The following is a 13,611-nucleotide window of genomic DNA, read 5'->3' on the forward strand; positions in this document are numbered from 1 at the left end:
CTCAATCGAGTGCCGACAAGTCGAGAAGCCGAGCCCAGAGTGGATCGATTCCCCCGTTTTCCAGGCGGCGGTGTGGAATCTCCCTGCGCACGCGCATCTGACGGGCGGGGAGAAAAGGTGAGAAGGGGAAATGGGAAAAGGGAAGGAGGATTTCGGGAACAGTGTGCAATTAAACTGAAATCCTGGGGCCATGGAGTGAGGGCATGGGGAAAGGCAGTGATTCATTTCCCCCACCGTGAGTTTATGCTTCTATACTCCATGCAACAGGTGCCTTCCTTCTTTCCAAAATCCCATAAAGATCTTCCTGGGTTTGTGATGGGGTTAAATCCTGACAAACCCAGCTGTAAACTGAAAACAGTGTAAGACCCAAATGCAAATGCATTTAGTACACCTAATCTACTGAACATCACAGCTTAACCAAGCCTACCTTAAATGAGGTCAGAACGCTCACATTACCCTACAGTTGGGCAAAATCATCTATGCAAAGCTTATTTTATGTTGCACATCTCATGTAATTTATTGAATACTGAACTGAAAGTGAAAAACACGATGGTAATTTGGGTACCTGATGTAGTTCACCCTCATGATGATGTGTCGGTCCAGGAGCCGTGGCTTTCTGCCCAGCATCAAGACACAGCTAGTGTCTACCGCATATCGCTAGCCAAGGAAAAGACCATCATTCAAAATTTGAAGTCTGGTTTTTATTGAACACATATCACTTTTCCACCATCATACAGTAAAAAAATTATAAGTCAGGGACCCTCTGCATAGTTTTATAGGTGCAGCCCCTAATGCTGACTAAGGGGGCAGATCCCTTGATTTCATCCTTCTCTGGGCTCTGGCTGACCCTGGTTTAATATCACCTTCAGAGCAGCCAATACCTGCCTATCAAGTCTCCACCAGTTCTTGGGGCTCTGAGGGGACTCTTTTCCAACACTTTACTGAAGAGCTTGAATCCAGAAAGTACATGCATTCATTCATCCACTCATCAAATGTGTGGAAAGCATCATCTGGGATATGAAATGGTTGTTGAGAGCCAAGAAAAATCTAATTATGTATCTTCCCCTTAACTAATGTTTCTGAGCTTCACTGTCCTCATCTTTAAGGATCAAAACAGTACCTCCTTCTGGAGTTATTGTAAGGATTAAGTGAGCAAAATGTAAAGTGATCAACACATTGTCAGACACAAAATAAATGGTTCATAAATGTTTTTCTAAATGCTGACTATGACTTGGACATATGGATAAAGAGGCCAAATAGACTTGTTTTATAAATTGGGGATTTTTATTTTAAAAGATCTCCTGAAGTTGTAACTACTTCAAAATAATGTAAGCTTCTTGAGGGTAGGGATTTTTCTCTGCTTTGTTCACTCAGTACCTTCAGTAACTAGAAACGTAGCTGATAATAAATGTGTATTGAATGAACGAATGATGCTTCTTGGAAAATTAGCAACACTGTAAAAATGTGATGTCTTATGGAGATGCATATAAGTGTAGGAAATAATATGAAGCAGTCATAGAAAAGAGTTATTTTCTTATAGAGATATAAAAATTAGAAGGAAGGTAAATAATCCTGCCTCAGCTAAGTAATTATGATAGGATAGAAAGAGAATATCCTTGAAACATTAAAAGAGAGTATAAACGAAATAAAAGCATTGCTGAATAACAAGAGACAAGCTGCCCTGTGCATTAATTTGGGCATCTGAGCAATTAATTAATTCCATTCGATGACAATGAGGATGGCTAAACTGTATTGTGTATGTGGTTCTGGCTAAGAGCTCATCATAACTATTAAAAAAGAGTAAGGTAAGACTTTGCAAAGACACTCTGCTTGGGCAGCAAATACCATGGGAAACACAGAAGCCCTGAAACACAGAATTGTTTTGTTAACAATTAAACAATGGCTACTATTCATTACAAGAAGAAAATCATCTAATATCAATTCAGGGGCAATGATCTGCATGCTCTTTCCATTTTCCTGTCCTTGGGCAGTTGCTCTGGGCTTTCCAATAACTTGTTAATTGTCCTCAGTGGTTTCCCGAGTGATTTGGAGAAACAGTCATCGAAAGTAGGACTGGGAAAGGAAAGAAGGGGAGAAAGGGGTTTTCCCTGTCTTGTGAGAAGCCTTGCATGGCCCGGTTACCTAACTATATTAAGAGCATTTTAACACCCAAACTTTGGTTAGATGTACGGTAAAAACAACCATCACTTTCTTATAGCCAAATTCCCCTCTTGAGGATCAGATCGGGAATCAGATGCCAAAAACTCACATATTTTAAAAAATAATAGAAAAGCAAATGGGTTTACTCTGAGTTCTGCTCAGTCCAGATTCTCAAATCTCAGTTAAGCAAGATGATTTACTTTCCTATAAAACAGGTTGTTTACCAAACGACACCCAGAGGCAGTGCTGCAACTCTAGCCAAGCTTAATGCATCTACTGAAGATGAAACTCGCTTATTTCAGAGGCAGCAGAAAAATTACTACCAACAGCTGGGAATGAAACCATGTCAAGACAGTTAAATTATAAGGATAACTGAGGCGTTTCTTAGTGGCTCTGAATACACAAATATTTTCCTACCTTATCTGAACGTGTCTTATGTTTCTCATTAATGTTTTCAGTATCTTGCTGCAGTCGTTTTGAGATGGAGCCATGTTTAAAGAAAAATGCATCATAAAACTGTGGATAAATTTTGCCTTATTTATGTTAGATAGAACTGTAAAATGTATGGCAATTTGTTTGTATCTTCTTTCTCTCCCCAGGTGGTGATTACATTAAGAAATTTATGTAGAGTGAAATTATTTCCACAACAAGCATTAAACAAATTGAGGCACTATTGTTGAGCATCAAATCAGGTTTAGCTTTTCCTAGCTTGTTGGAATGATGTCTGCTGAATCTTCCCAAAAAATCTCTCCCATCCCCACAATTTAGGAAGGAAAGCACTTTGTTGTATCATTTTCTTTTATTCACTTCAGTCCTTCTATTTTATGCTTTTGAGAAATATTCTTGTTTTAAGGGAAGGGGAAAAAATAATGACTCTCACCTCTGATATGTACTACTTTGTTAATGTTAATAATAGGATGTCTTTCACATATATGAGAATGATACCCTCTCCCCAAATTATGTGGAATCTGAGATAGGCTATGATAATGTCTGCATTCTATATAGTTTGGAAGTGGTAGTTTGCCTTTGAAGACTTTATAACTAATTCAAAGAATTGTAGTGGAAAACCTGAACTTCTTAATGTTCAACACTATGCATAAGTTGTGCTCCACATGGTACAATCTGACCTCCCCTTGAAGTCCAGTAAAGTGACATCACATGACTCCCATTCTCTTCAAGACTGGAAAAATAAGATGCCAGTCGCATGAGGCCCACCTAACAGGCAAATTATTATGCAGATAAAATTCTTAAGTTCAGCAGGTTTTGCTTCTGTGATTCAATGCTGTGGATCTTTTTTAAGGCTTAACCCTATGACAATTAAAAAATTCAAATTTTAAAAAGGAAACTTTTAAAAAATGTGAGACCTCAATTACGTAATTTCACGCATGAAGTCTCATTGATTTCCTGGGCAGACACCAGATATCCTAATCCATTGCCTCTCAAACATTAATGTGTACACGGATCTCCTACTGATTTTGTTAAAATCAAATTTTGAATTGATAGAGCTGGCTAGGGCCTGAGAATTTGCATTTAGAGCAAGCTCCCAGGAGATGCTCCTGCTGCTGGTTCCACATTTTGGGTTGCAAGACCCTAAGCATTTCCTCTTGAGTGCTTGGTTTGGGGGCAATGGGCATAGCTCAAGTGGTAGAGTGCATGCTCGGTATACACAAGGTCCTGGGCTCAATCCAGTACCTCCTCAAAAAATAAATAAATAAGTAAACCTAATTACCTCCACCCCCTAAAAATAAAATAAATTAAATTTTAAAAAAAAGTGCTTGGTCGATTAGCCAGTGTCACATAATAGACACAGAATCCTACCTTCTCATGCAAACACAAATTGACTGTTTCTTCTATGTATCTGAAACTCTCCCTTATTTTAACTGCCTTCTCTTGGGCATTTGGAAGTAAATCTTAAGTGAGAGTGAGAAAGTCTGGAGTTTCTATTCCCTCTTGACAAGAGATTGCCTGACTGTGAGTGAGGCTCTGGGTCACCTTCTCATTTGTGGTAGTCACTGCAGCTGGGCACACACATGCTGGTTCTTGTCTCCTTCCAGGCTCATGGAGGACTTCTTCTCCACACCCTCTGAAAATTGGCACAGTCTTGTAACTTGCTTTGGCTAATGAAGCATGAGGCCATGAGCTATGCATCACTTTCAGGCAGAAGCATCGTCAGCCAGTGCAGAACTTACCAAGTGTCCTCTTCCCTGACTTTGTGATCTAGGATGGAACCTCTCTCAGGCTTAGGTCCCCAAGTGACTGCAGTGATCAGAGGACAGCTCCCTTACCCACACATATACCAGTTCAAATTGGATGTGTAACAAGCAAGAAATAATTAACCAAGATTCTGGGGATATTTGTTTATGTGGCATAGCCTAACCCATTCTGACTTATACACTAATTTAAACCACCTCTGAAAAATAATTCTTAGAAAGTTCAAAAGAGTTTTTACAAGCAGTTTCACAATTATAGACTGTTCTTAAGTGCATAAGAAGTTTTGTATCTGAGGTGATTCAATCTTTCTGAAGGGAAATCAAAATAATCAATTTACAACTATATGATCTATCTTCTGAGTGACCTTCACTGAGTAATTTAATCCCAGATTTATTCTGCACTTCTGTAAGATGATGGTATAAGAAAATATATTCAAGCCTAGCTGAGAGGAGAATTAGTGGTTAGTAGCATTTTCATATACTTTCAGAAAAGGATTCTGAAGAAATAAAGAGATGTCATGTTCACACTCTAATTTTAGGGTGGTCAGAATCATCTTGCAACAACAGACCAGGATATGTATAAAACATTTCAGGCCAGATTTAACATCATGAGACAGTTTGGATTCTTATCACAAGGAAGTTGAGTGGAAAAAAGATGAAGCCTCTAGTTTAAATTGCAGATTATGTTCGGACAAGACAACCCTGAAAATTATTTCTGTCTGGGGAATCCAAAACAATTATGTAAATGAGGCTGGTACTTCCTGTTCTATTTTGTTTAAGGTGAATGTGGGTCAGTTCAACTATTGTACATTTCTCCAAAATCCTCTAGTAGAAACATCATCACATGGGTTAATGAGTTTATTAAAATGGACGGTGAAAAAAATAATAGTGTTTATCTCTAATTGATATTGGATCGCCTCCCTTTAATCATAGTCTTTTTTCCAGATTTAATATGAAGCTACTTTCTGACATTTAAAATTACCAAGTTACTTCAGCTCCTGAAAGATATTAATATAACTTTTAATACATTTTGTCATTTCAGTAGAAGGTTCTAAATAAGACTGGTCAGCTTAGGAGCCTGAAAGAAATTAGTTCTAAGTTATTTCCTTCATGACTAAAATTGCAAATGTCAGATTCCATTACAAGTGGCTAAGACAAGAGTTTGTCCCTTGCTTCATTCAGCACAGATAGCCTGGAAGTCTGTGCACGAAGACTTTGGGACCCTCTTATCCTTGCCCAACACCTACAACATCGGGAATCCTGTGTTAGGGACTTAAGGCCTGACAGCGAGCAGCACAGGTGTGCCACCTGCTCTCATGGAGCTTCCAGCCTCTCCAAGGGGTCAGACCAATAAGTCAGTGTTTGTGAGTAACTGCAGGGGAGGTGTTCCCATCGCTGCATGACAAACTACCCCCAAACGTAATGGTTTAAAACAACAACTGTTCGATCATGTCTCATGGACTGTGTGGGCCAGGACTTCAGTTACGGAGTGGCTGGGTGGTTCTACTCCTGGAAGAGATTGAAGTCACTCATTGGGACTCACAGGTCTGGTGGCAGAAGTGGCTGAAAGACTGAGCTCACAAGGGACTGCTAACTGGAATGACCAGGCAAGGTGTTTCCAGCCTGGTGGTCTTAGGGCAGTTATTTCTTACATAGGGGTGGGATTCCCCCAAACCAAGCAGCCCAAGAAAATTAGGTGGAAGCTTCATGGCCTTTCTGGACCGAGCCTGGAGGGTCACACAGCAAAGCATTTCACAATGTCTTGTTGGTTACAAGTGAGTCATAAGGCCAGCCTAGATTCAAGGGGAAGGAAGTTGCATTCCATTTATTGATGTGGGAATGGCAAATTCACACTGTAGAAAGCTTATAGGAGGGGGCATACTAATATGACCACCTTTTTTATGGTAAAAAATTTGTATTTAGAGTTAGCCAACTGGACTCAGTTTAGGTGATCCCAGTTTTGTTGGCAACATCCAAAGTATCATAGCCAGGAGCCAGTCAAACATACGCCTTCTTCTCTCCATCAGGCCTGATCCGGTGTTGATCTTGGCCACATCAATGTCATAGAGCTCCTTCACAGCCTATTTGACCTGGTGCTCATTGGCCTTGACATCCACAGTGAACATGAGTGAGGTGTCTTCTATTGTCTTCATGGCTGACTCAGTGGTCAGAGGAACTTGATGATGGCGTAGTGGTCCAGGGGAACTTGCTGATGGTGTAGTGGTCCAGGGGAACTTGATGATGACGTAGTGGTCCAGGCGAACTTGATGATGATGTAGTGGTCCAGCTTGTTTCTCCGGGGGATGCTTTCTGAAGATATTTGGGCTGCCTCCGGTGCTGCAGTGTCTTGGGTCATAGAAGGTGAGTGATACGTGACTCTTCTTTATGACCATCTTTGAAAATGCAATCTATCAGAGAGAGAGAGAGGGAGGGAAGGGGAGAGAGAGAGAGAAAGGAAAGAAAGAAAGAAAGAAAGAAAGAAAGAAAGAAAGAAAGAAAGAAAGAAAGAAAGAAAGAAAGAAAGAAAGAAAGAAAGAAAGAAGAAAGGAAGGAAGGAAGAAAGAAAGAAGGGAGGAAGGAAGGAAGGAAGAGGGAAAAAAAAGCAGAGGTGGAGGGAAGACTTTATAGACCTAAAGGTAAGAAGGAACAGGCAGTTAGAAAGATAGTCATTAGGAGGAAGGCAACGGAGAGTTCCCCAGGCAGAGTAAATACTTCTTGCAAAAGCCCTGAGATGAGAAGGAATTTGCCAACCTTGAAGGAAAAAAAAAAAAAAAGACCAGTGTAGCTGGAGAATGGAGGGAGAGGGTGAGGCTTCAAAGATCAGGAGATCAGGTGGCATCTTGCAAGCCATGTTAAGACATTTGGATGCTATGCTAAGAGCAATGGAAATCAGATGTTTAAGCAGAGGAGGAATGTGATCTGAGGCTTTGTGGAGATCTTTCTGAATGAATTGGAGGAGTCAAGTCTGGACTAGTTAGGAAATGGCTGCAGTGTCCACGCTGATGATGAGGGCAACTTGAATTAATGTGGCATCAGAGAAGTGGACAGATTTGCATTCTCTCTGGAAACATAACTGACAGCTCTTGCTGGTGGATTGAATGTGGAGAGCATAGGGTTGTGAAATAATACAGTGTCCTAGGGCTGCTGTATGAACTGTCACAAATTAGGTGACTTAAAAGAACAGAAATTTATTCTGTCACAGTTTTGGAGGGTAGGTGTTTGAAATCAAGGTATTGGCCTTGCTGTCTCTGAAGCTCTAGGGGACATTCTATTCCATGCCTTTCTGGTGTTCTGCTGTGGCTGGCAAGTCTTGGTGTGCCTCAGCTTTGCAGACACATCACTCTAATCTCTGCCAGTCATCACCTGGCCTCTGTCCTGTGTGTCTCTGTGTCTCTTCTCCTCTTCTTATAAGCACACCAGTCACACTGGATTAAGGATCCACCCTATTCCAGTACATTGACCAGAAACAGACTGCCAGATATTTCTCCAGCAGATGGATTTATTCAGGATCAGCAGAGAATTGTAATTCTGGGTCTGCAACCACACTGAGCCACATGCAATTCCCTGCACGGCAAGGGAAGGAGAATGCTTTTTTAGAGAAGAAAGGAAGTTGGGGCTGCTACAGTGAGCAGAGTCCACGGCTATTCATTGGCTGAGTCCTTGCCAGGAAGGAGGAGGAGTCTTTCTTCTCCTGCTGGGCTCTGCTGTTGTCAGAGGGCGTGAGAGCTCCCCTTCTGGTCTCCTAACTCCAATTAATTGAGGTTCCTGTTCATTAATTTTTTTTTACAAGTATGATCTCATCTCACATCTTAATTACATCTGCAAAATCCTGTTTCTAATTAGACCACATTCACAAGTACCAGGGGTTAGGACTTCAACATATCTTTTTGAGGGCACAATTTAACCCACACCATGGGGAAGAGAAGGGAATAATCAGGGATATGTCCTTGTTTTCCAGGGTGAATACTGGGGGAGTAGCGGTGAGTGGTGTTGAGGTGGGAGCAGGCGGGGAGTCACGTGTTTTATTTGGAATAGGTTAAATTTCAGTCGACTGTGAGATGTCCAGGTGGGGCCGTCAAGCAGGCAGTTGGATAGACAAGTCTGGAGATTTTGAAGTGAAATCTGGACAGGAAGCCCTACATTGTGGGAGCTGTACCTTGATGAGTAACATGCAAGGGAGCTCAGGGCAACAGGCTGGTGAGAACAGAGGGAAAGCCGAGAGCCCAGGGGACCTCCATTCCACCTCTCAAGACAGGAGAGGACGTCAAGGCCAATGCTGTGCTGGCAAATGTTTAACAACTCGCTCTGCAGTGGGAGGAGAGAAGAGGAGAGCCCTGATTTGGAGAGTTTGCCGATTCTCGTGGTGTAAATATTCCCACCAAGGTCGCAGGCTTGCAAAATTCCCGCAAGTTTGAAAATGGATCACTGCAGGCTGGTCCAAGCTGGCTCCAGCTCAGCCATGTTTCATGCTACTCGACACGCAAGCTGAACCATTAACTTACTCACTCTGGGCCTTGGTGTCTCTGTCTGTAAAATGAATGGCTGCTTCTCATGGTCTCTCCAAGGTCCCTGCCTGCTCTCACATAGCGAGAATCCCAATAGCGACATTTCGGTTCTGTCCTGATAGTGATGAGGCCCGTCAAGCAAAGTATGGGGTATTTAATAATTAAAGTCGAGTGGGTCAAGTGTAGGTAGTGACACGCCTGCTCAGTTACTGTCACTTCCTGGCTTGCAGATTTATATACACATGCAAAGGAGGGACACTGGAGAGGACGCCCACTCTCTGGAGTCCTGTCTGTCAGAGTCTGTAGTGGGAGGCACCCTCTCATCCTTTTCCAAAGGCACTGCTAGTGTTCACCCTGTTCCTCAGCCAAACAGCTGTAAGCCAAGGTGGCCATTCCAAGAGTCAAGTTTGATGGATAGTTTTCTGCATAATTCATCTCATGTCATCATCAATTGTTTTATCTCTTGCCAGACCGGGTGTTGAGATGAGTCAAATCTTGCCTTTGCCACTTACTAGGTATGAGAGCTTGTGCAAAATACTTAGCCCCTCTAAGGCTTGGTTTCCACCTCTGTAAAATGGGAGTAATAAAAGCCAAACTGAGGGCCACCCCTAACCTCTGCAGCCCTGGGAAAGAGTACAGAGGGAAACGATTCACCTCTCCCCCAACAACCTTGTCCCTTCCCTTCTGCTCAATTCTAAACCCCCAGGAACTTCACAAGAATGTGTACCAAAAAACCCAGTAGTCAAGTGCAAGATCTTTTCACCCTCTATTCAACTCACTTCTGTCTTCCAAAAAGTCACCTACACAATCCTCCTTGGACAAAGTCTGCCCCTGGGAGTGACGAGGCTCTTAGAGGCCCAGAAAGAAATCTCAGGCCTTGTAGTCAGAGGGTTCTAAGGTCTCCAGACCCAAAGCAAAATCTATTAAGGGAAGTTATGCAGGTTCTGCCCTGACATGCAGCCTGTTGGGCTGTTTTGGTTTCCTATCACTGTGAACAAATTGTCTGAAAAATTAATGGCTTAAAACTACAACAATCTTTCTATTTTTTTTCTCATGGTTCTGGGGGTTGAGCAGGCCCAGCCAAGCAGCTTCTGCTCAGAGCATCTCACATCAGGCTGGGGTTGGGATCATCTTGAAGGCTTTCTCATTCCTACGCCTGGCATCTGAGCTGGCAAGACCCAAACAGCTGCAGGATAGGAGCATCTGGCATCCTTGGGCGTCTGTCTCTACTTCTGTGTGGCCTTCCCAGCATGGTGACTTCAGACTAATGGAGTTCTTACATGGCGGTTCAGAGCTAGAAATGCGCTTGGAGAGAGAGAGAGAGAGATTGAGGAAGGAGACATAGGCTCCACTTGTGATAAGAGAGGTGGAAAACTTCTCGAAGTTCCTGTGGGACCAGAGATATTCTTGGGTTCACTTCTGGAAAATACAAACTGCCACATGAGCTTTCTGGAGAAATAGTTTTCTCATATTTCTGGGTGAGATGTCAAAGCAACAAGATCATGACCCTCTCAAGGTGCCTCAAGTCCTTTGGGACAGGGATGTCTCTGACATAAAGGTCATAACAGAAGTCTGCAGTCTTTAGGGAGGAGAGATATTTCTTCTTTTCCCCACAGCTTGAGATCAACCCACAGGGAAAGGGAATAAACAAGACTGGCCCAATAGTGACATTGATGAATAGTGCAGGAAGCCAAACAGGGAGCCAGGTGCAAATCCCTCTCCACTGGAAAGACTGCAGGGAGGGAAACAGCATCAGGCCACAGTGTGTAGGTTGGGAAGTATGGATGGTACATTTCTATTCATCTGCATCAGTGGTAAATCATGCCATGTTCAAGTGCTAAGATCAGAGATTCATTTGCAGTGGCTTAGCCTCACAAAGTTTTATTATATAAAAGACAACTGAAAAGCAGCAAGCTAGGGCAGTTCCACAGTCTTCATGGATCAAATGTCCCTCTATTTCTTCTGCTCTATTTTTCCACTTTCATTCAAAAGATCACCTCATGGTCCAAGGTGGCTGCTTGGGTTCCAGCCATTATATCCACATTCCGGCCAGCAGAAAGGAAGAAAGAAGAAGGCTTATCCCACTGTCTTTTAGGTAGACTTCTCAGAAGTCTCAAACTATACTTCTATTTACATCACTTTGGACAGTACTTAGTTACATAGACTCACCTAGTTATAAACAAGGCTGGAAATGTACTTCTTAGGAGGAGATGTTGCCTGAGGTTTTGTTTTCTAAAAACAAAAAGGGAAAAATAAAATACGGAGGCAAGACCCTCTCTGTCAGATTTCTTTCTTAAGAGGTAAAAAAAGGTACCCACCAAATTAAAAGCATCATAAAGAACTTTCTAGTGATATATCATTGTGGTAACATTTATTCTCTTTAAGTGCCTACAAGAAATGGGAGATTTACTTCATTATTTTGAAATGTGAAGTAGGAAATAGATGTGGTAGAATCCATTTCCCCACCCTGAACAGATGACAACATACAAATAATCTAACTCCCCTTAATTTCAAAGCTCTAAATGACTGAAGTCACGGCTAATGCGAGATATAAGAAGACAATCTGAAACTTGAAGAATGGCACTAATTCTCTGAAACATTCCATGAGTTGATCCTTGTGTTTCTGACATAATCATGCCTCTCCCTGAGGTGCTGGCAATTCAGGTAATGGTCGATACTAAAATATTTGCTCTGTGTTACATATACAAATATGCACGCCCATCTGCATAGAAAGTGTCATGAAATACTGTCTAGTTGCCTCTGCCCGCCAGCGTCCTGCACTGAAAGGCCCTGCTGAAGTCCCATTTCATTCCTGAAGCTTTTCCCAGCCCCAGTGACCTGTCTTCTCGCTCCCTCTCTGCACTCAGCGACTGATTCTACTGTGTATTTAATTAGTATCCAGCATCTAACAAACATTAAGAGAACATTTAACACTGATTCCAAACCCTTAGTACTTAATTGTGGCCTGTTAGAAACATCTCAAGTTGAGCGTGAACTCTTTGCCTCATACTTTTTCTGAATCATTCCACCTTAGGTATTAAATATTTTCCGGTTGACAGCATCCTGTAGATTGCTCCGGCAGTAGGCATCAGAAACCAGAAATCAGTGCACTAACCAGCTCACTGAATATTCCCACTAAGGGAATAAACCTTACTCCAAATCTTTGAGTTTCAAAAGCACATCATAACCCATATTCTGGAATAGCTAAAGCGAAAAAGGCAGACAGTACTCATATGTTGCTGGGGGAGTGTAAATTAGCACAACCACTTTCAAAATGTGTTTGACCGTATCTACTAAAGCTGAACGTATGAATACATCACAACTTCTTTCCCAGTTAAATGCTCAGTAGGCATGCATATGTACAGGCAAAATCCACTACACAAATGTGCTCAGGGCACTATATACAATAACCCCAAACTGGAAGCCACCCATAAGTCTTTCAACAGTGTAATGGATAACGAGATTGAGTATGGTATATCTATTCACACAATGGAATATTACATGACAACAAAAATGGACCAACTATTGCTACATGCAATGACATGGATAAATCTTGCAAATATAATGTTGAGTGAAAGAAGCCAAACATAAAATGGGCCTTCTTGTTTGGTTTTATTTATACAGATTTCAAAAACAGGCAAATGGATCTATCTTACTAGAGATCAAGATAGAGGCCATCCTTGGAAAGAGGCACCATGAGGGCTTCTGAGGTGCTGGGAATGATATATTGCTTAATTTGGATGCTCGTTACATGGGTATAATGTATTCACTTTGTGAAACGCAAACAGCCGTACACTTAGGATTTGTGAATTTTGATCAGAGGATGTTATACGTCAATAAAAAGTACACTAGAAAACAAACAGAGAAGTGGCGAGCTGTGGTTGGCATGTAGCAGGCAGGCAGTCACCCATTCCAGCATCCCTGTGTGCTCCCGGGCAGGGTGAAATGAAGGGTTATTAAGAAAATCCCCAAGCTTGCTTGTAGCTCTAATATCCTATGGTTTTATTTTCTTTTAAACACCTATAGGAAAAAGACTAGAAGAAAAATTCTTTGACTTTGGTTCACAGGCAGAAATTTCAGTGGCCAGGAAGGAGGCCCTGGGGCCAGCCAGCCCTCTGTGCTCGACTGGCTACCCATGTGTCCCAGGTCCCTGGGGGTCAGACGACATGTGGGGTGGGGTAGAGCATCCTTTACTGAACAGGTGCAAGGTGGGAGGCTGCACTTGCCAGATTTCTTCCTCACTTTCTGCTCTATCATACTCTTTTTCTCTCTCCTTGTCAGCAGCCTTCCCAGCTGTCACCCTTTGCATTCAGGGCTGACAGCTGGCTGGGACAGGTTCCCCTTTTTCTCTTCCCTCGTTGGCACCTGTCTCAATCCACCTTACTGAGGCTGCTGCTGTAAGCTCATGCATCCTTTGTGCTCCCATCCACCTGTTAACCAAACCGACTTTTCCTGGAGACAGCCGGCATTTCAAAATTGAAAACTTAAAATGCTCTCCCTCTCTGCCTGGCCTCTCAATGGCACACTTGTCAGTTTTGATGTGCTCTATGAAACTGACTGCTCAGAAAAGAATAATCAAGAATCGAGGTGCTCCAGATGGGCCAAAAGATCAAAGGTAGAGCTGGATGTGACCAGCACCTCCCATCCCATCCCTGAGTCATTGAGCTCCCTCTGCACACACGTTGGGACTGGTTACCTGACCCTACCAGGCGTGCTCTCCACAAACTCCTGCCCAA

Source organism: Vicugna pacos, chromosome 19 (assembly GCF_048564905.1).
Source record: "Vicugna pacos chromosome 19, VicPac4, whole genome shotgun sequence".
Lineage (NCBI taxonomy): Eukaryota > Metazoa > Chordata > Mammalia > Artiodactyla > Camelidae > Vicugna > Vicugna pacos.